We start from the raw sequence: 24634 nt of genomic DNA on the forward strand, positions 1-24634 counted from the left end.
TAAAATCATCAAAATACCGAATATAAGGAGATATTGATATATGGGGCCTATACGAAGACCTGGACCTGCACAGACAATTTTCTGTCATAGGCTGTAGTATCGATTTCGAACTTTAAATACCAAATTTGAAACAATTCCGATGAATACTGTCGCTAAAATTATTAAAATACCGAATATAAGGAGGTACTGATATATGAGGGCTATACGAAGACCTGGACCTGCACAGACAATTTTCTGTCATAGGCTGTAGTATCCATTACGAACTCTAAATACGTAATTTGAAACAAATCCGATGAATACTGTCGCTAACATCATCAAAATACCGAATTTTGGGAGGTACCGTTATATGGAGCTATACGAAGACGTTGACCTGCACAGACAATTTTTTGTCATAGGCTGTAGTATCCATTTCGAACTTCAAATACCAAATTTGAAACAATTCCGTTAAGTAATGACGCTAAAATCATCAAAATGCCGAATATTGAGAGGTACTGTGATATGGGGACTATACCAAGACCTGGACCTGCATAGGCAATTTTCTGTCACAGACTGTAGTATCCATTACGAACTTTAAATACCAAATTTGAAACAATTCCGGTGAATAATGGGGCTAAAATCATCAAAATACCGAGTTTTGGGAGGTGCAGTTATATGGGGGCTATACGAAGACCTGGACCTGCATAGACATTTTTTTGTCACAGACTGTAGTTCCCATTACGAACTTCAAATACCAAATTTGAAACGATTCCGTTTAATAATGTCGCTAAAATCATCAAAATACCGAATATAGGGAGGTACTGATATATTGGGCCTATACGAAGATCTGGACCTGCACAGACAATTTTCTGTCATAGGCTGTAGTATCCATTACGAACTTCAAATGCCAAATTTGAAACAATTCCGTTAAATAATGACGCTAAAATTATTAAAATACCGAATATAAGGAGGTACTGTGATATGGGGACTATACGAAGACGTGGACCTACACAGACAATTTTCTGCCTTAGGCTGTAGTATCCATTTCGAACTTCAAATGCCAAATTTGAAACAATTCCGGTGAATAATGTCGCTAAAATCATTAAAATACCGTATATCGGGAGGTACCATTATATGGGGGCTATATGAAACATGTACCTACACGGCCCATTTACGAACTTAACCTGACGGAGAGACAGACAGACGGACATCGCTAAATCGACTTAGGATTTTGGGTCTGACATGAGTATTTCGAGGAGTTACAAACGGAATGACAATGTTAATATACCCTCCATAATATGGTGGAGGGTATAAAATATGGTACTAAATTTGGTATTGGTTGAGGGATAGAGATGGAATCCGGAAATTTTTGTATCTGTGTTTTAGTTTTGTCGATGGTTTGCAAGTGCGTCCTATATTTGTACGAAAAGTACTTGGATCACTGTTGGTATCTAGCGTGGAGATATGTAGAATTTTTGGATATGCGTACTAAATTTTACTCAATATGGTATTGGGTGAAGGAATTGAGCTGAAATTTTGAAATTGTATATTGTGGTTCGTTTCTAGCGCTTACATATGGAGACGTTGCAATAAGTTAGGACAGAGAAAATGGATGTGGGTCCATTGTTTTCTAATCTTCAATAGATAGATCTCTTCAAGAATTTTTCTAAGAGCAGATGGAGGCACTGGTTATCTATTGTGAAGTAGCTGGACATATCTAGCCATCTTTGGGCGAGTAGATTACATATAAATTACATTATATTCAACAGTAAATGACTTCTCTTCTAATAAAGAACCACCTCCATTCCCCTCCATCAAATTACGCCATTCTTTATGTTTTTGGATTTTTTCTTCTCCAAAAAAAAAAAACTAAATCGTATTATTTATTACACCCAACTTGGGCTTTAACCGGATATTTTAAATTGCTTTTTAATTCGATGTTTACACCGCTAAATATTCCAAGGTGATTTATTGCTGCGTAATAATTTAGATTAAGTTTTGAGGGAGTAGATGGATGGGATCATCTAACCCTAGCAGGGCCCTCAATCATATACACACACATGTACCTTTGTATGTGTGCCATTGTGCGGGTAATTAATTATTTAACTTTTCCACCTTGGCTAATTAAAATAAATCTCCCAAAAAAAAAAAACAAACAACAACAACGAATTAGAGAATTAAGGGGGGAGGGGGCGATGATTTTATGCCACATCTTCAAGATAAATAAATGTTTGGTCATGGTTTGTTGTCTTTTCGTTGGCAGAGAGAGAGAGAGAGAGAGAGAGAATCAAAGGCACATAGGGGTATGTAGGGAGAACCTATGTAGGCATGGCATGATTTTTTTATGGAAATACCCTCTTCAGAAGATTTATTGTGTGAAACGCAGAAAATTAGTATTAGCTATTCATTCCATTGTAATGGTGATAGTCATTTATCTTCTTTTTTTGATGGGGGAGAACAGTTGCTGATTTTTATATCCTACACCACAAGGTGGTCAGGGTATTATGTCTTTGTACATTTGTTTGTAACATGGAGAAGGAAGCGAGATAGACCCATAGTTACTTTTGAGGATCTTCATAGAATCACTTTCTGAGTTGATTTATGCATGTCAATCCGTCTGTCCGTCCATCCGTCTGTCCATGTATTCTTGTGAACAAAATGCAGGTCGCATTTATTATCCGATTGAGATGAAATTTTCCAAACAACATTTATTTGGCCCAAGGACGAACCCTATTGAAATTGGAGATAATCGGTAAAAATTTAGATATAGCTCCCATATATAACTTCGTCCGATTTACGTTTTATTGTGCACCAAACGTCTAATATTTGCCCAAATGGGATGGAATTTGGCACATACGACCGAATTGAGTCTGGAAGGCAGTATGCCAAATTTGATGAAGATCGGCTCAGATATAGCTATAGCTCCCATATATATTGTTCATCCGATTTGTTATTTTTGTCCTCCGCAGCCGTAATATGCACTCTGTAACAATAATATTTGGCGAAATATATCAGATACAGCTCAGAAATACATTTGCTAAATTTTATCGAGATCGGTTCAGATTTGGATATAGCTCCCATATATAACTTCGTTCGATTTGCCTTTTATTGTGCATCAAAAGTCTAATATTTGCCCAAATGGGATGGAATTTGGCACATACGACCGAATTGAGTCTGGAAGGCAGTATACCAAATTTTGTGAAGATCGGTTCAGATATAGCTATAGCTCCCATATATATTGTTCATCCGATTTGTTATTTTTGTCCTCCGCAGCCGTAATATGCACTCTGTAACAACAATATTTGGGGCAATATAACAAATGCAGCTCAGAAATACATTTGCTAAATTTTATCGAGATCGGTTCCGATTTGGATATAGCTCCCATATATAACTTCGTCCAATTTACCTTTTATTGTGCACCAAACGTCTAATATTTGCCCAAATGGAATGGAATTTTGCACATGCGACCGAATTGAGTCTGGAAGGTAGTATGCCAAATTTGGTGAAGATCTGTTCAGATATAGCTATAGCTCCCATATATATTTTTTATCCGATTTGTTATTTTTGTCCTCCGCAGCCGTAATATGCACTCTGTAACAATAATATTTGGGGAAATATATCAAATACAGCTCAGAAATATCTTTGCCAAATTTTATCGAGATCGGTTCAGATTTGGATATAGCTCCGGCATATTTAGTCCTTTGAACTTTAAATTATAATTATAATCATAGCGTGTATGATTGAATTCTCCCATAAAAACTTTTGTTATGTGGAGCTCTACTAAATTAGCAAAGTGGTGTAGGGTATCATAAAATCGGCCCCGCCCGACTTTAAGACTTTCTTTACTGGTTTTAATATTTATTCCCTCAGCCATATGGCTGCAGAGGGTATGTATCATCTGATACGTCTAAAAGATGTCTTATCGACATAACGCTTTTAGATCCTAGGCCTCTTTGGACCAAATCCGTTTCAGGACATTTGGAGTCGATTTAGGGGTGTCTGTCTCTCGGTTTGGCTTGCTGTTATGCAAGACAACTCTCGAAGGGAGTATCCGATTTAGTCCAAACCTGGTAAATCGTATATATCGGAGATGTGAAATATCGGACGACCCCTTCTGGTACTTCTGCCACAAAATGTTAATAATTTTCATACATAACAATTTACATGATAGAACAAGAAAGTATCGTTCAATTTTCTTCAAATTTTGCAAATGCTAATATTTGTGTTAGTGCAAGGCCATGTGTGAAAATAGGCAATTTTGGCCCACTCCCTCAGGTCCCACCCCAATAAAGGATCAAAATTTAGAGAAATTAAACCTCTTAAAAAATGTCAAATATGATTTCGATAGTCTTCAAATTCCTCACATCACAATATTTTTGCCGGCACAAGATCTGGTAAGAAGATAGTTTTGAACGGACAACTCCATCTGGTACCCCCCATAAAGCGATAAAAATTTTGAATAACTATTCAGCTCATAAAACGCACAAAGAGCATCCGGTTCTTTTCGAACTTGGCATTATCCTCTACAAACACAAGACCTGCTGTGAAGATGATATATATCGAACCACTCCTTCTGGTACCTCCCCCACAGAGGGGTTAAAATTTTAAATAACTTTGAAGCTCATAAAACGCGCAATGTGTATCGGACAAATTTCAAACTCGACACATCGCAATATTTTTATAAACACAAGATCAGGTCTAAAGGTGGCATATATTGGATCAGTCCTTCTGGTACCTCTCCCACAAACGTGTTAAAATTTGGAATAATTATAACCCTCATAACTGCCAAAATACGCATCAGATTCTCTTCAATTTTCACACATCCTAATATTTCTATCAATACAATATTCTGTGTGAAGGTGGGATATATCAGTTCACACCTTCTAGTACCTGCCCCACAAAGGTGTTAAAATTCTGAAAAACCAACATGCTAATAAATTGCGAAATAAGCATTAGATTCTTTTCAAAATCGGCACATCTCAATATTTTTATTAACACAAGATCTGGTGTGAATATAGGATATATTGGCCTACACCTTCTGGTACCTTCCCCACAAAGGGGTCAAAATTTGGAATAATTATAACCTTCATAACTGCCGAAATACACATCAGATTCTCTTAAATTTTCACACGTCCTAATATTTCTATCAACACAAGATCCTGTGTGAAGATGGAATGTATCAGTTCACTCCTTCTGATACCTCCCACACAAAGGAGTTACAATCTTTTAAAAAGCAAAATGGTCATAAAACTCGAAATGGGCATCTGATTCTCTTAAAATTGCAGTCATGCCAACATTTTTACTAACTTAAGATCTGATGTGAAGATTATAGATATTGGCACCCCCATTATGGCACTTCCCCCACAAATGTTCACAATTCGATAAAATATATTTGATACCGAAAGTAGTGAAAGTAGCCGAAATGGTCCAAATCTGGCCGGTTATATTATTTATATCAGGCTTAGGCCAGACAGAAATTCTCAATATTGGGCCAATCCAGCGGAGTATGGATATTTTATACAGATAAGTTCAAATTTTGTCTTCAGATTCAATATTGAATATCAGGTCTTTTTATATGCATTTGAAACCCAGTCGTACGAAAAATAACCATTTCGTATTCAAAATAACCCATTCGTATTCAAAATTGCCTCGATTTCTATTCAAAGCTACAGTCCTGAAAGTTTGGACATTTTCGGGATCTAATTACCCTGTTTTATGTTGCTGTTGATGTACATACCTATACTATTTTATTATGGGTTCCATACCCAGTAATAGATTCAAATCCGTAAATTTGAGATTTTTTTTCATTTCAACTGATTTAATTTATTTGCATCCCAATACAGAAATCCTATTAAAATCTAAGCTCCTATCCTTTTAAAATAACAACAATGTGATAATATTCATGGTACAATGAAGACAAGATAGGCTAACTTTGAAAAATTGCAATTATAGAGGTCTACCTGTTTGGCTTGTAATATCAGAAATTCTATCAAAGGAATCAAAAAAACAAATAACTTCTTATTCAAATATACTTGACATATTAAGCCAAGAAATTGAAAAAAAAATGAAAACATATCGTATCATAGTCCTACTTTGATTTTATTGTGCCATGGTAATATGTATATCTTCCCATTTTGCTGTCCAATTTTATTTTTTCATTATTAAAATGACCTATTAAATTTTATCTTGGTTATTAAATTTTATTTCAAATGTGTACCTATTTTTTTCTTCCTTTTTTTTGAAGAATTCATTTCAATAAAAATATCTTGATAATTTCAACATTAAATTATCCATGCAATTTAATTTCTATACAAATTACCAATTTATTTCAAAACTATCAGCTTTCGTCACACTGTGTTTATTTTTCTTTGATTTAATTCGATTGACTTCTTTCCACCTATTGTAAATACAGTCTCAATTCTTACATATGATTGTGAGAGTAGAGGAGAGGCCATTCAAAATTATGGTGTGAGAAGAAAATCAAATAAAACCAACATCAAAATATTTCAAACGTTTTGTAGGCCACCGCCATAGCAGAGAAATATCCCCATCAACAACTCTTAGTCATCTCCCCCACCCCCACCCACTTTTGATGGTCTCATTAGTTTTGTATTGGTATCTTTTCTCTTTCTCTCTCTCCCTCCCTCTCACCATATTTCACAGTTTGATTAACCATTCTATTGAGTGTTTATTGTTGTTACAGTTATTGCTGTTGCTGTTGTTTTGGTTGCTGGTGGTGTTTTCCATTGGATTTTGGGTTTTATCGATTTTAATCGGATTTATGCGCTCAGTTTTTTTTTTGGTTGTCGTTTTTCATCTTTTTGGTTATTATTTTTCGTTTTTATAGCTTGGCCCAACAAATGAACGACCAATAGACCGACCAAAAGTGAAAAAACACAGACAAATAATTGACGTTTATCCATCGTAAAATCATACGAAATATTGATGCTAAGCAAGACGATGATAATGATGATGATGGCGTTGGTGAGATGACAATTTTCTCCCACTCTCCCTGCCAATTGGTGGGTTAACTGTTCTCTCTCTCTCTCCCAAAACCCACGATTGTTGTCGATTGCATTAGGTGTGAGTTGTTGGATACCAATTTGTTTATTTATATTTTTTTTTTTAGTTGGTTAATAATTCAATTGAGGGGGATAGTATTGTTGGGTAATTATAAATATTAAAATATAGCAGTTTATGATTTCGTTTAATTTAATGGGTTTTTGTTAATGCGGGATTGGTGTTTTGGGGGGGAAAATTCGTTGCAATATGATGTCGCATAAAATTTACAGATAATATGAAGTACTAATACTTATAGGGTACGAAAAGTACTAAAAATTGAATAATTTGTATCGGAATGAGCTAGAATTTTGTAAATATCCACACAAAAAGTACTAAATAGTACTCTATTTGGTACAATTTGGTATTGAGTGGGCAGATAGTACTTGAAATCTGGAAATTCGGTATTAGGATAACTGTAATGTGTGTGCCTGGACATATGTAGGTGGCTGCGGAACATATGGAGATTGATTATATGAAAAGTACTAAATGGTACTAAATTTGGTACCTTTTTTATTTGAAGAACCAGAAGAGCTAAAATTCTCAAACGTGGATTAAGTATCACCGATGGAGTGTATGATGGATGTTCAAAAGGATTTTTGCGAAAATCACCCCATAAGTGTACGAAAAGTTCTAAAATCGTACAAAACTTCAAAAATGGTACCAACATTTGGTATTTGGTAGTGAATGAATAAAGAGCTTAAAACTTCAAGGAATCAAGTAAAAAAGAAAAGTAAGTTTTATGGATGAAGGTGGTCTTGGAAATAAGTACTAAGTACTGTACTTAATTGTACTAAATTTGGGACAATTTGGTTTAGGATGAACGAATAATGAGTGGAATTTTGAAATTTTGTATTGGGTCCCTGTTAATGGTAGGTAGTAGGTAGGTGATAAAAAGGTGATTTTGGAAATCGGTACTACAAGTGTACGAAAAGTACTAAATAGTACTATATTTCGTACTATTTGGTATTGGGCGGACACAGATAGTATAAATTTTGTATTGGGTTTCATTTTGGCGGTAGGTTTATGATAAAGACGAGATTTTTGAAATCGGTACTACTAGTGTACGAAAAGGACTAAATAGTACTATATTTGATACAATTTGGCGAACAGACGAACACATAGTGCTTGAAATCTGCAATTTAATATTGGGGTCATCGTAGCCTTGACATATGGAGGTGGTTTGGCAAATGTGTCCCAATGTGTACCTTGTACGAAAAGTACTAATTGGTACTAAATTTGGTATTGAGACAAGGGATAGGGTATTGGGCGAACAGATAGTGCTTGAAATCTGAAATTTAATATTCGGGTCATCGTAGCCTTGACATATGGAGGCGGTTTGGAAAATTTGTCCTATATTTGTTCGAAAAGTACTAATTGGTACTAAATTTGGTATTGAGAGAAGGGATAGGGTATTAGGCGAACAGATAGTGCTTAAAATCGGAAATTTAATATTCGGGTAATCGTAGCATTGACATATGGAGATGTGTCCCAATGTGTACCTTGTACGAAAAGTACTAGTTGGTACTAAATTTGGTATTGAGACAAGGGATAGGACTAGAATCCTCAAAATTTGATAGTGAGGTCTGGAATTGAGATCTGAAGGTGGTTTGGTGAATGCGTACTATTATTGTTCGAAAAGTACTAAATTTTACAAAATATGGTACTGGGTGAAGGGATAGGTTTGGAATCCTAAAATTTTGTATTGAAGCTCTGTTGGTATAAAAGGTTGAGATTTAATGGTGGTTTAGGAAATGTGTACTATTATTGTTTGAAAAGTACTAAATAGTACTAAATTTGTTATTGGGTGAAGGAATCGAGCTGAAATCCTAAAGTTTGATATTTAGACTACTGGGTGGTATCTGTGTTTGAGATTTGGTGGTGTGCTCTAAATTTATCTACATTTGCACGAAAAGTTCTAAATGGTATTAAATTTGGTATTAAGTAGACCTGGAATCCCAAAATTTGATGTTTTGGTACAGTTTAATATTGGGTGAACAGATAGTGTTTAAACTCAGAAATTTGTTATTGGGGTTCCTGTTCATGTGTAGCCTTTGGACATATGGAGATGGTATCGGAAATGTTTGCTATAATTGTACGAAAGTACGTATTGGTACTAAATTTAATATTCAGTGAAGGAATAGGGATAGAATCCTCAAAATTTGATAGTGAGGTCTGGAATTGAGATCTGAAGCTGGTTTTGTAAATGCGTACTATTATTGTTCGAAAAGTACTAAATCGTACAAAATTTGGTACTGGGTGAAGGGATAGGGTTGGAATCCTCAAATTATGTATTGAAGTCTCAGTTATTATTAGAGGCTGAAATTTAAAAAATGTGTACTATAATTGTACGAAAAGTGCTGAATGGTACTAAATTTGGTATTGGGTGAAGGCAGTGAGCTGAAATCCTGAAATGTGATATTAAGCCTACTGATGGTATCTGTGTTTGAGATTTGGTGGTGGTGGTTTAGAACTGTGTTCTAAATTTATCTATATTTGTACGAAAAGTTCTAAATGGTACTAAATTTGGCATTGGGTGAAGAGATAGAGCTGGAATCCCAAAACTTGATGTTCAGATCTCTATTGGGGATGTGGAATTGAGAAATGGTGGTGCTTTTAGGCATTTGAACTCCAAGTGCATAAAAAGTACAAAATAGTACTTTATTTGGTATAGTTTGATATTGGGAGAACAGATAGTGCTTAAAATCTGAAATTTGTTATTGGGGTCGCTGTTCATGTGTAGCCTCTGGACATATGGAGATGGTATCGGAAATGTTTACTATATTTGTACGAAAGTACTAATTGGTACTAAATTTGATATTGAGTGAAGGGATAGGGCTAGAATCCTCAAATTTGATAGTGAGGGCTCTTTTCGGATCTGGTATTCAGATATGGAGGTGGTCTTGCAAAAATGCGTTTTTTTTTATTCGAAAATGGTCCTAAATTTGGTATTGGGTGAAGGGATAGAATTAGAATCTCGAAATATGATATTGAGGTTTCTGTTGAAATCTGAAACTAAGATATGGAGGTGGTCTTGCAAATATGTACTATATTTGCTTCAAAAGTACTAAATAGTACTAAATTTTGCATTGAGTGAAGAGATAGAGATATTTAGACTACTGATGGTATATGTGTTTGAGATTTGGTGATGGTTTAGAACCGTGTCCTAAATTTGTACAAAAAGTACTAAATGTTACTAAATTTTATGTTGAATGAACGGATAGAGCAGGAATCCTGATATTTGATATTGAGGTCTCTGTTGGTATCTGGTGTTGAGATACAAATGATTTTGGAACAAGTAAAAAAGCTGTAAGTTCGGCCGGGCCGAACTTTTAATACCCTCCACCATTTGGTACAAATTTGGCAATTTCCAAAGAAAAAAATAAAATCCGTTTAAAATTCTGTTAAAATCCTAAAAATACCGAATGCCTATACGACGTCTTAGACCTGCATAGGCAACTTTTGTCATAAGTTATTACAATATTTAAATGCGAAACTTGAAGAAAAATCTGTTTATAATGTAGCTAAAATCATCAAAATACGGAATATAGGGTGTACCGTTATATGGGGGCTATACGAAGACGTGGACGTGCACAGACAATTTTCTGGCATGGGCTGAAGTATCCATTAAGAACTTCACATGCGAAATTTGAAACAATCCCGGTAAATAATGTCGCTAAAATCATCAAAATACCGAATATCGGGGGGTACGGTATATGGGTGCTATACGAAAACGTGGACCTGCACAGACAATTTTCTGGCATGGGCTGAAGTATCCATTAAGAACTTCACATGCGAAATTTGAAACAATCCCGGTAAATAATGTCGCTAAAATCATCAAAATACCGAATATCGGGGGTACGGTATATGGGGGCTATACGAAGACCTGCACAGACAATTTTCTGGCATGGGCTGAAGTATCCATTAAGAACTTCACATGCGAAATTTGAAACAATCCCGGTAAATAATGTCGCTAAAATCATCAAAATACCGAATATCGGTACGGGTACGGTATATGGGGGCTATACGAAGACGTGGACCTACATGGCCCATTTTCTGTTTTATGCTGCAGTATCTATTACGAACTTCAAATACCAAATTTGAAACGATTCCGGTAAAAAATGTCGCTAAAATCATCAAAATACCGAATATCGGGGGATACCGTTATATGGGGGCTATATGAAGACGTGGACCTACATGACTCATTTTCTGTTTTATGCTGCAGTATCTATTACGAATTTCAAATACCAAATTTGAAACGATTCCTGTAAAAAATGTCGCTAAAATCATCAAAATTCCGAATATCGGGGGGTACTGGTATATGGGTGCTATACGAAAACGTGGACCTACATGGCTCATTTTCTGTTTTATGCTGCAGTATCTATTACGAACTTCAAATACCAAATTTGAAACGATTCCGGTAAAAAATGTCGCTAAAATCATCAAAATACCGAATATCGGGGGGTACGGTATATGGGTGCTATACGAAAACGTGGATCTGCACAGATAATTTTCTCTATTTGGCTGGTGTATCCATTACGAACTTCAAATGCAAAATTTGAAACAATTCCGGTGAAAAATTTCGCTAAAATCATCAAAATACCGAATATGGGGGCTATATGATAACTTGGACCTACATGGCCCATTTACGAACTTAACCTGCCTACTAGCAAAATATACATGTATGCAAGATTTTAGGCTTCCATCAATCGTCTTAGAATTTTACGCTGATCAAGAATATATATACTTTGTTGGGTCTGTCTGACATGAGTATTTTGAGGAGTTACAAACGGAATGACAAAATTAATATACCCTCCATAGTATGGTGGAGGGTATAAAAATTGTGGTGGTCTTTCAATGTTTCAGTGCTTACTACAAATACGACTTTTTTCTGAAAATTTTCAAAATTGGTAGTTGTTAGTTTTCGGAACACCCTAATATATTTAAGAAAAAAATTATATCTGCCGAAATTCTATCGATACGCCACATTGTGGCTTATTTATTATTCATGCCCTCTTCCAAACACAAAACCTGTTAGAAACTCTTTGTTAAACATAAAAGATTTAACACCCCGAAAAGAAACTCAACAACAATCATCATTAATCACGGCAATGATTAATTGATTCAAATGCAAAAAAGATGCGCATCATTAAACGACTTCGTAACACTGTGCCGGTTATGCTCGTACACACTCTCACACACTCCCACACACACATAGACTCAAAGAAATAAAGAACGAGAGGTGTTACTGCTTCGCAACATTATTAGAAATAATAATGGGAACAAATTGTTTTGCTGCTGTAGCTGCCAGCACGGCCACAGGTAAAAAATAAACAAACAAAACAAATGATCTTTTACACATCATTAACAATTTGACTGTAGCAATGTCTGCCTAGATATCTCTCCCCCACCTCTCCTCTCTCTCTCTCTCTCTCTCTCTCATAAACATTGAAAGACAAACATCCATGCCGATCACTCAGACAAAAAAACACACACACCTTAAGTGAGAGATCCCCACATATTTATCTTACTCTCTAATTGGTTGGGTAAGTGCTCTCGACTCTCATGTTTATTTATTTTGATCAGATATGGGAGATTTGAATTACAGTGGCTACATAAATTATAAATTCCATCAGAGATGGAAGATGGGAATTATACAAGTCGACTCGCAACTTATATGGCAGCCGTAGATGACCTAGGACAGATCTGGGTTTAGAAGACTTTTAAAACGGCAAAAACCCCAAAAGGTCTTTACCCGATTGAATAGCTCTAAAGGGTCGATCAGTAATAGAAATGAAGGACCTCTGAAAAGAACCTCCCGGAATGAAAGACCTCTGAAAAGTCCTCTTAAAAGTCTTATGGTCATAGACGGCCAATGAGGCTCTACTCAAATTAGAATGAGATTTCTTCTGGTCTTAGAAATCTTGTAAAATGGTCAGAGAAGAGCTGTGAGATGTCTTATAGACTTAAAAGTCCTGTGAGAGGTCCTACGACCCCAAAAGACCTGTTAGAGATTTTTTGGACTCATAAAACCTGTGAGACATTTTCTGGGCTCAGAAGACCTGAAGGAGGCTTCAGGTCATCAAATAACTTGTGAGTGTTTTTTCTGGCCTCAAAAGAACTGTAATTTGTTTCCTGGCCTTAGAAGACCTATGAAAGGTATTAAGGCATTAAAAGATCTATGAGTGGTCTTCTGACTTCAAAAATACCTGTGCGAAGTCTTCTGTCCAAGAAGAACCTGTGAATGTTCTCCTGGCCTTAGAAGACCTTTTAGAAGTGTTGTAGTTATTGAAAACCTCAGAAACCGGTGAGTGGTTTTCTTGCCTAAGACCTACTAGCTTCAGAAGATTTGTGAGAACTTTTCTGGCCTCGGCAGACCTGTGGGAGATATTCTGGACTCAAAATATTTATGAAGTCTTCTGGCGTCAGAAGGCCTGTGAAATGTCTTCCGGGTTCAAAAAACGCATGAGAGAAGTTCTCGCCTCTCCATTCTCTCAAAAGGATCTACGAGACGTCTCTGAATGTTCTCCTGGCCTTAGAAGACCTTTAAAAAGTGCTCTAGTCATTGAAAACCTCGGAGATATCTTTTGGCCTTTGGAAGACCTGTGCGGAGTCTTTTGGGGTGAGTGGTTTTCTTACCTAAGACCTACTAGCTTCAGAAGACTTCTAAGAACTTTTCTGGCCTCGCAGACATGTGGGAGGTCTTCTGGACTCAAAAGATCTATGAAAAGTCTTCTGGTTTAAGAAGGCCTGTGAAATGTCTTCCGGTTTCAGAAAACGCATGAGAGGAGTTCTCGCCTTTCTATTCTCTATAATCTCTGAGAGGTTCTTTAAACTCAGCAAATTGGTGAGAGATCTTCTGGCTTCAGAAGGCTTGTAAGACGTATATTGGTCTCAGATTATCTGTGAAAGGTCTTCTGCCCTCAGAAGAACTGCGAGAGATATTTTGAACTCAAAAGATCTGTGAGACGTCTTCTTACGTATTGGACCTTAAAGGAAGTCTTCCAGCTTAAAAATACCTGTGAGAGACCTTCAAACCTTAGAAAACCAATGGGAGGTCTTCAGGCCTCAGAAACATGTGAGAGGTCTTTGGGGCCCGGAAAACCTATAAGACGTCTCCTGGTCTAAGAAGATCTATGGAAGATCCTCCGGCCTCTAAGAGGTCGTATGGCCTTAAAAGGCCTGAGGGAAGACTTCTGGCCAGAGAAGATCGGTGAGAGGTCTTCTTATCTCAGAATGTCTGTAAGAGGTCTTCTGGCTCCAAAAGACCTGTAAGAAGTCTACTGACCGCAGAAGACCTCTTAAAGGCCTTTTGGCCTCAAAAGTCCTGTGAGAAGTCTTCCGGCCAAGGAGGCCTGTGAGAGGTTTCTATCGCACAATAACTAAATGAAGTCTTCTGGCCTCAAAAGACCTATGAGAGGTCCTCCGGCCTCATACTTGTGAAAGCTCTTCTGTATCTTCCCCTGGCCTTAGAAGATCTATGAGAGGTGTTCTGACTTCTGGCTTCTTGGCCTTTCTAGACCTGTTGGAGGCCACAGAAGATCTGAGAGGTCTTCTGTCTATAAAATACCAATTAGAGGCCTTCTGAACTTAGAAATCCTGATAGGTTTCTCCTGGTCTCAGAAAACCTGCAAAAAGCCTTCTTGTCATAGAAGTTCTTCGAGAGGTATTCGGGAATCAAAAGATCTGTGAGGTGCTTCTGGCCTTAGAATATCTGTAACCTCACCTTAGAAGACCTGTGAATGGTCTTCTGACTTTAGGGCAAACAATGAAAGTTATTGTAAGGCAAAAAGACGCCTCACGGGCCGTCTAAAGCCTCAAGGCGTCTCTAAGGCCTTCCAGGTCCTGATAAAAGCCTTCTTTTCATAGAAGAAGTCTAAAAGCTTTTCTAGAATTAAAAGACTTGAGGATGGTTTTCTAGCTCTGAAGACATTTGAAAAGTTTTCTAAGTCCTAGAATTCATCTAAAAGATCTTCAAACTATTGAAGATATCTCAAAGATGTTCTTGACATAGAAAGCCTCTGAAAGATCTTTGAGTCGTTGAAAGTCTCAGAAGGGTCTTCTAACCAAGGAAACCTAGGGGAAACCATATCCAAACCAAGAAGTCCATAACATAGAGATGTCCGAAGTGTCTTTTGGAGCCTTTCACAGGCCAGAGTTCGCCAAATACCACTAAGTTCCCTAGGTCCTAGAATACATCTAAAAGATCTTCAAACTATTGAAGAAAGAAGAAGAAAGATGTTCCTGACATAGAAAGCCTCTGAAATATCTTCGAGTCGTTGAAAGTCTCAGAAGGGTATTCTAACCATGGAAACATAGGGGAAACCATATCCAAACCAAGAAGTCCGAAGTGTCTTTTGGAGCCTTTCAGAGGCCAGAGGTCGCCAAATACCACTAAGGAGTTTTTTTCAAAACGAAGATCCTTGCAGAGAAGTCCGAAGGGTCTTTTGGAGCCTTCCAAAGGTCATATATCTTCGAAGATTTCTGAAGGTTCTTCTTTCTAACGAAGACCTTTAAAGAGACCATAAAAGACCCCAAAAGGAAGTTCTTAACTCCTTTTAAAGCATTTTATCCACAAAAAGCCTCTGAAAGGTCCTCTAGTCTATAACAGTTTTTTTCTCAGGACCGTATAAGACCCCTAAAAACCCTCCGGGCCGTAAAAGACCTTGGCTCCCAATTACTTGTTAAAATTCACATAATGTCTCACATATCTGTTCACATCTGGCCCATTTATATACCACTTACATATCGTTATTGACTTACCTACATAAATATCAATCAAATAGCTTGTATCTCGATTAGTATGTATCCATAATTCAGCACCACAACACACACACAGCGATACCCATATTCACACGTTAATTATACGACAACTGGGCTGATTGGCTGGCTGGCTGGCTGAATGACTCCCTTAGCTATCCGACAATAACAAATTATCAATGTTTGGTGGTTTAACTGGCTCGTTTAAACGATTGACACGGACGGCCCAGCCGACATTAATGACGATGACGAACGAACGAAGAATAAATTGAATAAATAAATAAATTATTGCGAACGAACAACGAATATGACTATGTAAATATTTATCTAATTTGTTGTCATCGCTGCTAAGCCGAAAACCGAAGCCGAAAGAAATATGAAATATGATCGACGGAGAGGGGAGGGGGGACCAGCCAAGCAGACCTGAGGATCGGGTCCGTCTCTCCCTGTATGTCTGTCTGGTGGTGGTCAGGAGCTAAGCATCGATAAATTGTCTGACTGGTTGTGGTTGGTGGTTTCAACCGCACTTTGAGGCTAAGATTGTTTTTCGTTTGTTTCGTTTAAGACCGGTAGTGATGTTGGCGATGCCAATAACAACAAATATTGAAAGCGAACAACAACAAAAAACACTGCTCACAAAGAAACCAAACAAAATCAAGCGGCGTTTTTGTATTTAAATGCGAAATGTTAAACAAATATCTAAAAACTAATCAATAATAAAATATCTCTAACAAACAATAATAATATTTCGCAAAGCAAAGCAAAACAACGACAACAACAACAACAAGTCAACAAAACGAATGATTTGTTACTCGTGTTTTGTTTTTTTTTTCCTTTTCTTTTTGTTTCGAGAGCTGCCGTCGTTTGGTTGAGTGTGAGAATTTGCCTATCTCTGAGTGAATATCAACAATTATAACCAGATTACTACTACCCACCCATTACACCCCCCATAACGGTTTAATGAGAGTGAGTAATACATGCTCTCGGAGCATAACAAAGGTGTAATGACAATAAAAACAACAAGTAGTAAATATGGGTAGGTAATTTGTAAATATTTATAATAAACGGGCAATTTGGCCTCCCCTTCTCTCTCTCCCTCTCTCCACAAACACCAACAAATCGACCAAAATAAAAACAAAGCAGCACCGGTTTTTTGGAGCAAATACTCCTTTATACTCCGTGAAACAGTGGTGACAACTTTTCAAAAGGGGAAAAAACGTTTAAAAATTTAAAACGCGATTTATTTTTATCAATTAAAAAAAGGTGTCTAGACATTATTTTTTTTTAATGCTTTTAATAGAGAGACTAATAATTTGCACACAAGCGTCAATATTAAGCTCTCCAAAGGTTAAATCGTCCTTTTTAATGTTCTATACGAAGATAGAAAATATATGTATAAATAAAGTCAAGAAAATATTTATAATCAATTTTTTCAATTGTAGACTCCATTATAAATATTATCATTACTATCGTTTATTCGCATATTTGTTACAACGAAAAACATTCAATTCGTTTGAAATAGATTTATTAGAAGAAAAATGGGCAAATTCTCTCCTTGTCAACCAACAAATAACAAAATTAAAACAAAGGATCACCGGTTTCAGGGCTAATGCCACTTTATATCCAGGAAACAATGTTGACAACTTTTTAAAAAGGAAAAAAATCACCTTAAAATGTTTAACTGTTATTATTTTCATGATTTTGAAAAAAAAAAAAAATAATATGAATATAATATATATTAAAATTAACTTATATAGGTAGAACGTCTGAAACAGATTTTTTATGACCTAGGAAAAGTCTGGTTTACAAAGTCCTATAATATGGCCAACAAATTTCTGAGGGGGTTTTACCCTTACTGAATACCTTTGAAAAATAGCGTCCAGCACGTAATAAGTTTCAAAGATCAAGATCAGATTAGATCGTGTGTTGGTGGAAATATTGGGATGTGCAAAGTTTGAAGAGAATGGGATGCTTATTTCGCCTTTGATGAGTATTTTAGTTATTCAAAATTTTGACCTCTTTGTGGGAGAGGTAGCGTAAAATGTGGGCTGATATCTTCCATCTTGAAATCAGATCTTGTGCTGCAAGAAATATTGGGATATGCAAAGTTTGATGAGAATGGGGTGCTTATTTCGCTTTTCACGAGGATTACGGTTATTCAAAAATTTGACGCATTTGTGAGAGAGGTACCAGAAGGAGTGGGCCGATAAATTCTATATTAACATCAGATCTTGCGTTAGTGGAAATATTGGGATGTGCAAAGTTTGAAGAGAATGGGATGCTTATTTCGAATTTTATGAGCATTTTGGTTATACAAAATTTTGACCCCATTGTGGAGGAGGTACCAGAAGGAGTGGGCCGATAAATTCTATATTAACATCAGATCTTGCGTTGGTTGAAATATTGGGATATGTAAAGTTTGAAGAGAATGGGATGCATATTTCGAATTTTATGAGCGTTTTGGTTATTTAAAATTTTCACCCCATAGTGGGGGAGGTGCCAGAAACAATGGGCCCATAAATTTCATATTCATACCAGATTTTGTGTTGGTAGAAATATTGAGATGTGCAAAATTTTTAAAAGAGTCGAATGATTATTTCGCTTCTTATGAGGATTACGGTTATTCAAAATTTTGACCCTTTTGTGGAAGAGGTACCAAAAAGAGTGGGCGGATAAATTCCATTTTCACATTAGATCTTCTGTTGGTAGAAATATTGAGATGTGTAAAATTTAAAAAGATTCGGATGCTTATTTCGCGTTTTATGATGATTACGGGTATTCAAAATGTTGAACCCTTTATGGGAAAGGTACCAGAAGGGGTGGACCGATAAATTCCATATTAACATCAGATCTTGCGCTTTTAGACATATTAACATGCGTAAAATTTTATAAGAGTCGGATGCTTATTTCGCATTTTATTTGTGTTTCGGTCATTCAAAACGTTGTGGAGGAGGTACCAGAAGGAGTGGTCCGATCTATTTGTTCTTCATACGAAATGTTTTGTTTGTGGAAATACTGGGATGAGTAAAGTTTGAAGAGGTAGGGAAGCTTATTTCGCATTTTATGCGCGTTTCGGTTAATCAAAATTATGACCCCGTTTGTGAGAGAGGCACCAGAAGCAGTGGTCCAAAAATCTCATTTCCATGCCAGATTCTGTGTTTGTAGAGATATTGGAATGTGTGAAGTTTTAAAAGAATCGGATGCTTAATTCGCATTTTTGAGCGCTTTGTGTTGACCCCTTTGTGAGGGAGGTACCAAAAGGAATAGTCCAACACATTCCGGCTTCACACCAGATCTTGTGCTGATAAAAATATGGGGACATGCCATGTTTGAAAAAATCGGACCTCTTTGTGTGGGAGGTATCAGAAGAAGTGAGTCGAAATATCGCATTTTCAAACCAGATCTTGTGTGGAAGATAATCGGGTGCTTATGGATGGATGGATAAATGTATGGATTAATAATTATGGATAAATGTATGGATTAATAATTATGGATAATTATGGTTGTGGTTATTCCAAATTGGACCCCTTTTTGCTGTTATTATAGTATTTTTAATTTTATTGAATATATTTAACTCAATATAGATCCGTAATATGTATGTCCGGACCCTGCTCTGTAGGGTCAAGCATGAGCATTTGCCAACTTAAAGTTAAACCAATTTCTGTTAGGGTTTTACAACTCCCTTGAAAATATTGTCAATTTAGCGTTTTTTAAGTTCGTTTTTATTATTTATTTATTAATTTGTAATGACATTAGATTTATAGTCCCATTTGAGAATTTTATAAATAAAATTTTTTAAATATTTTTTTTCTCATAACAAAAAATTAATTTTGTTTTATTCTAAAATTTTGACAAGAGTTGGGTGAAATTAATGAGTATGAAAATCATGTAAAAAGAGTGAAAGAATGAAAATGTGTAAAGTAGTGTAATGGTAAATGGTGTGTAGTGTATGGTGATTTTTTGCTTTGAATTCAATGGCAATTAATGGTTTATTATAAAATTGCACTTACCTTGAGCTTGGAATTTGTGATTTAATTTTTTTTACTGTTGATGAAATAACTTAATCCAAACACTGAAAATAAAAGAAAACAATTTCAATTAAGTAATATTTTAAGACAAAAAATATTGACAAATCTTATAAAAAGAAAAAACGCTACAATGACATCATTGTTAGCGTATACATGAACAAACTTTGTGACAGTTAACTCTATTTCGCTCACACACACCCAACTATATTTACCGATTTGTATTGAAAAAAATTATTAGAAACCAGTAAAGAAAGTCTTAAAGTCGGGCGGGGCCGACTTTATGATACCCTACACCACTTTGCTAATTTAGTAGAGCTCCACATAACAATTAAAAGTTTTTATGGGAGAATTCAATCATACACGCTATGATTATAATTTTAATTTAAAGTTCAAAGGACTAAATATGCCGAAGTATTTGTATCTTTTAAATTCGGAATTGTATTGCCCATTTGGTGCACAATTAATTTGAAATCGGAAAAAGATATATATGGGAGCTATATCCAAATCTGAACCGATCTCGATAAAATTTAGCAAAGATATTTCTGAGCTATATTTGATATATTTCCCTGAATATCGTTGTTACGGAGTGCATATTACGGTTGTGGGTAACAAATATAACAAATCGGATGAACTATAGCTATATCTGAACCGATCTTCACCAAATTTGACATACTAGCTTCTAGACTCAATTCGGTCGTAAGTGCCAAATTTCATCCCATTTGGGCAAATATTAGACGTTTGGTGCACAATCAAAGGTAAATCGGACGAAGTTATATATGGGAGCTAAATCCAAATCTGAACCGATCTCGATAAAATTTAGCAAATGTATTTCTGAGCTGTATTTGATATATTTCCCCAAATATTGTTGTTGCAGAGTGCATATTACGGCTGCAGAGGGCAAAAATAACAAATCGGATGAACAATATATATATGGGAGCTATAGCTATATCTCAATCGATTTCGATCAAATTTGGCATACTTATTTTCAGCCCTAATTTGGGTGCATGTGCAAAATTCCATACAATTCAGGCTGATATTACACGTTTGGTGCACAAAAAAAGGCAAATCGGACGAAGATATATATGGGACCTATATCTAAATGTTGACCGATTATGTCCAATTTCAATAGGGTTCGCCCTTGTACCAAACAAATGATTTGTGCAAAATTTCAACTGGATCGGGCAATAAATGCGACCTGTAAATACATGAACAGACGGACAGACGGACGGACATGCATAAATCGACTCAGAATGTGATTCTATGCAGATCATCAAAAGGAACTATGGGTCTATCTCGTTTCCTTTTGCCTGTTACAAACAAATGCACAAAGACATAATACCCTGACCACCTTGTGGTGTAGGGTATAAAAAGCGCCACATTGGCAACATTGTTAGGAATGATTCATTAAAGAGAGTAGAGATTAGTGGGACAATTTTGTGTTAGTCTGTTAACTCTGTATCTCTCTCTCTCTCTCTCTTACACAGCACAGACACATATTTTTGAATAACTATTGTATGGTGTATTCGAAGATCTGACGTCTATTTTTTCAAAATTCTTACCACTTTTTATTTATTTAGGAAAAACAGTTATTATTTAAAAAATATTGACATCACTGGCATCTGTCATTTCTCAAAATATTATGCATAGGAGCTTTTTAAACTTTCAAAATTTTGTAGAACCTCCTCTTTGATATTTCCCATCATCTGTAGCCCGGCCTGTATTTTGTTGCCCTTGGAACATCAACATAAATTCATTGATTCGTCTGATGTTTATTTGTCAACATTGTGACATCTGTTGTGACATAAACAAAACACACAGTACTACTTCACAGTGGAGTTGAAGTTGGGTAAACAAAGTTTAAACTTTGTTTACATATTTAAAACAAAAACAAAAAAAAACGCTCACAAAGAGGAAGCGAGGATACAATGTAGAGCAGCTAATTGTATGAGATTTGTAAACATTAAAACCTGATACTCCAGTGGCTCTTATTTGACACTTGAACATAAACAAACAATGACAAGGAAAACAATGGAGTTCCGATGAGATTTTGATGAGAAAAAGCGTTCCTCCGGCTCCAGATTGACGATTTTTTTTCCTAAAGAGAAATAGTATCACAGATCCTCGACGAATTTGTTACTATGGAAAAAACTTCATCCTGTGGCCGGACGAATTTTTTTCTATGGAAAAAACTTCATCCTGTGGCCGGACGAATTTTTTTCTATGGAAAAAACTTCATCCTGTGGCCGGACGAATTTTTTTCTATGGAAAAAACTTCATCCTTTGGCCGGACGAATTTTTTTCTATAGAAAAAACTTCATCCTTTGGCCGGACGAATTTTTTTCTATGGAAAAAACTTCATCCTGTGGCCGGACGAATTTTTTTCTATGGAAAAAACTTCATCCTGTGGCCGGACGAATTTTTTTTTATAGAAAAAACTTGGTCCTGTGGCCGGACGAATTTTTTTCTATAGAAAAAACTTGGTCCTGTGGCCGGACGAATTTTTTTCTATAGAAAAAACTTGGTCCTGTGGCCGGACGAATTTTTTTCTATAGAAAAAACTTGGTCCTGTGGCCGGACGAATTTTTTTCTATAGAAAAAACTTGGTCCTGTGGCCGGACGAATTTTTTTCCTATAGAAAAAACTTGGTCCTGTGGCCGGACGAATTTTTTTCCTATAGAAAAAACTTGGTCCTGTGGCCGGACGAATTTTTTTCCTATAGAAAAAACTTGGTCCTGTGGCCGGACGAATTTTTTTCTATAGAAAAAACTTGGTCCTGTGGCCGGACGAATTTTTTTCCTATAGAAAAAACTTGGTCCTGTGGCCGGACGAATTTTTTTCTATAGAAAAAACTTGGTCCTGTGGCCGGACGAATTTTTTTCTATAGAAAAAATTTGGTCCTGTGGCCGGACGAATTTTTTTCTATGGAAAAAACTTGGTCCTGCGTCCCGACGAATTTTTTTCTATGGAAAAAACTTGGTCCTGCGTCCCGAAGAATTTTTTTCTATAGAAAAAAACTTGGTCCTGCGTCCCGAAGAATTTTTTCTATGGAAAAAACTTCGTCCTGTGGTCGGACGAAATTTTTTCTATGGAAAAAACTTCGTCCTGTGGTCGGACGAAATTTTTTCTATGGAAAAAACTTCGTCCTGTGGTCGGACGAAATTTTTTCTATGGAAAAAACTTCGTCCTGTGGTCGGACGAAATTTTTTCTATGGAAAAAACTTCGTCCTGTGGTCGGACGAAATTTTTTCTATGGAAAAAACTTCGTCCTGTGGTCGGACGAAATTTTTTCTATGGAAAAAACTTCGTCCTGTGGTCGGACGAAATTTTTTCTATGGAAAAAACTTCGTCCTGTGGTCGGACGAAATTTTTTCTATGGAAAAAACTTCGTCCTGTGGTCGGACGAAATTTTTTCTATGGAAAAAACTTCGTCCTGTGGTCGGACGAAATTTTTTCTATGGAAAAAACTTCGTCCTGTGGTCGGACGAAATTTTTTCTATGGAAAAAACTTCGTCCTGTGGTCGGACGAAATTTTTTCTATGGAAAAAACTTCGTCCTGTGGTCGGACGAAATTTTTTCTATGGAAAAAACTTCGTCCTGTGGTCGGACGAAATTTTTTCTATGGAAAAAACTTCGTCCTGTGGTCGGACGAATTTTTTTCTATGGAAAAAACTTCGTCCTGTGGTCGGACGAAATTTTTTCTATGGAAAAAACTTCGTCCTGTGGCCGGACGAATTTTTTTCTATGGAAAAAACTTCATCCTTTGGCCGGACGAATTTTTTTCTATGGAAAAAACTTCATCCTGTGGCCGGACGAATTTTTTTCTATGGAAAAAACTTCATCCTGTGGCCGGACGAATTTTTTTCTATGGAAAAAACTTCATCCTGTGGCCGGACGAATTTTTTTCTATGGAAAAAACTTCATCCTGTGGCCGGACGAATTTTTTTCTATGGAAAAAACTTCATCCTGTGGCCGGACGAATTTTTTTCTATGGAAAAAACTTCATCCTGTGGCCGGACGAATTTTTTTCTATGGAAAAAACTTCATCCTGTGGCCGGACGAATTTTTTTCTATGGAAAAAACTTCATCCTGTGGCCGGACGAATTTTTTTCTATGGAAAAAACTTCATCCTGTGGCCGGACGAATTTTTTTCTATGGAAAAAACTTCATCCTGTGGCCGGACGAATTTTTTTCTATGGAAAAAACTTCATCCTGTGGCCGGACGAATTTTTTTCTATAGAAAAAACTTCATCCTGATGCCGGACGAATTTTTTTCTATAGAAAAAACTTGGTCCTGTGGCCGGACGAATTTTTTTCTATAGAAAAAACTTGGTCCTGTGGCCGGACGAATTTTTTTCTATAGAAAAAACTTGGTCCTGTGGCCGGACGAATTTTTTTCTATAGAAAAAACTTGGTCCTGTGGCCGGACGAATTTTTTTCTATAGAAAAAACTTGGTCCTGTGGCCGGACGAATTTTTTTCTATAGAAAAAACTTGGTCCTGTGGCCGGACGAATTTTTTTCTATAGAAAAAACTTGGTCCTGTGGCCGGACGAATTTTTTTCTATAGAAAAAACTTGGTCCTGTGGCCGGACGAATTTTTTCTATAGAAAAAACTTGGTCCTGTGGCCGGACGAATTTTTTTCTATAGAAAAAACTTGGTCATGTGGCCGGACGAATTTTTTTCTATAGAAAAAACTTGGTCCTGTGGCCGGACGAATTTTTTTCTATAGAAAAAACTTGGTCCTGTGGCCGGACGAATTTTTTTCTATAGAAAAAACTTGGTCCTGTGGCCGGACGAATTTTTTTCTATAGA

At 36.4% G+C, this 24634-nt stretch overlaps 1 protein-coding gene across 1 annotated transcript in view; it reads right to left on the reverse strand.

The window, feature by feature from the left end:
• Window positions 1–24634, reverse strand: part of LOC101896996 (histone-lysine N-methyltransferase trithorax) — a 126053-nt gene that overhangs the window by 68881 nt on the left and 32538 nt on the right. Inside the window, exon 2 of the mRNA XM_059123345.1 lies at window positions 19806–19867. The gene's annotated coding sequence lies outside the window, so the exon portion shown is untranslated. The remainder of the gene's footprint in view (window positions 1–19805; window positions 19868–24634) is intronic.

Source organism: Musca domestica, unplaced genomic scaffold, assembly GCF_030504385.1.
Source record: "Musca domestica strain aabys unplaced genomic scaffold, Musca_domestica.polishedcontigs.V.1.1 24, whole genome shotgun sequence".
Taxonomy (NCBI): Eukaryota; Metazoa; Arthropoda; class Insecta; order Diptera; family Muscidae; genus Musca; species Musca domestica.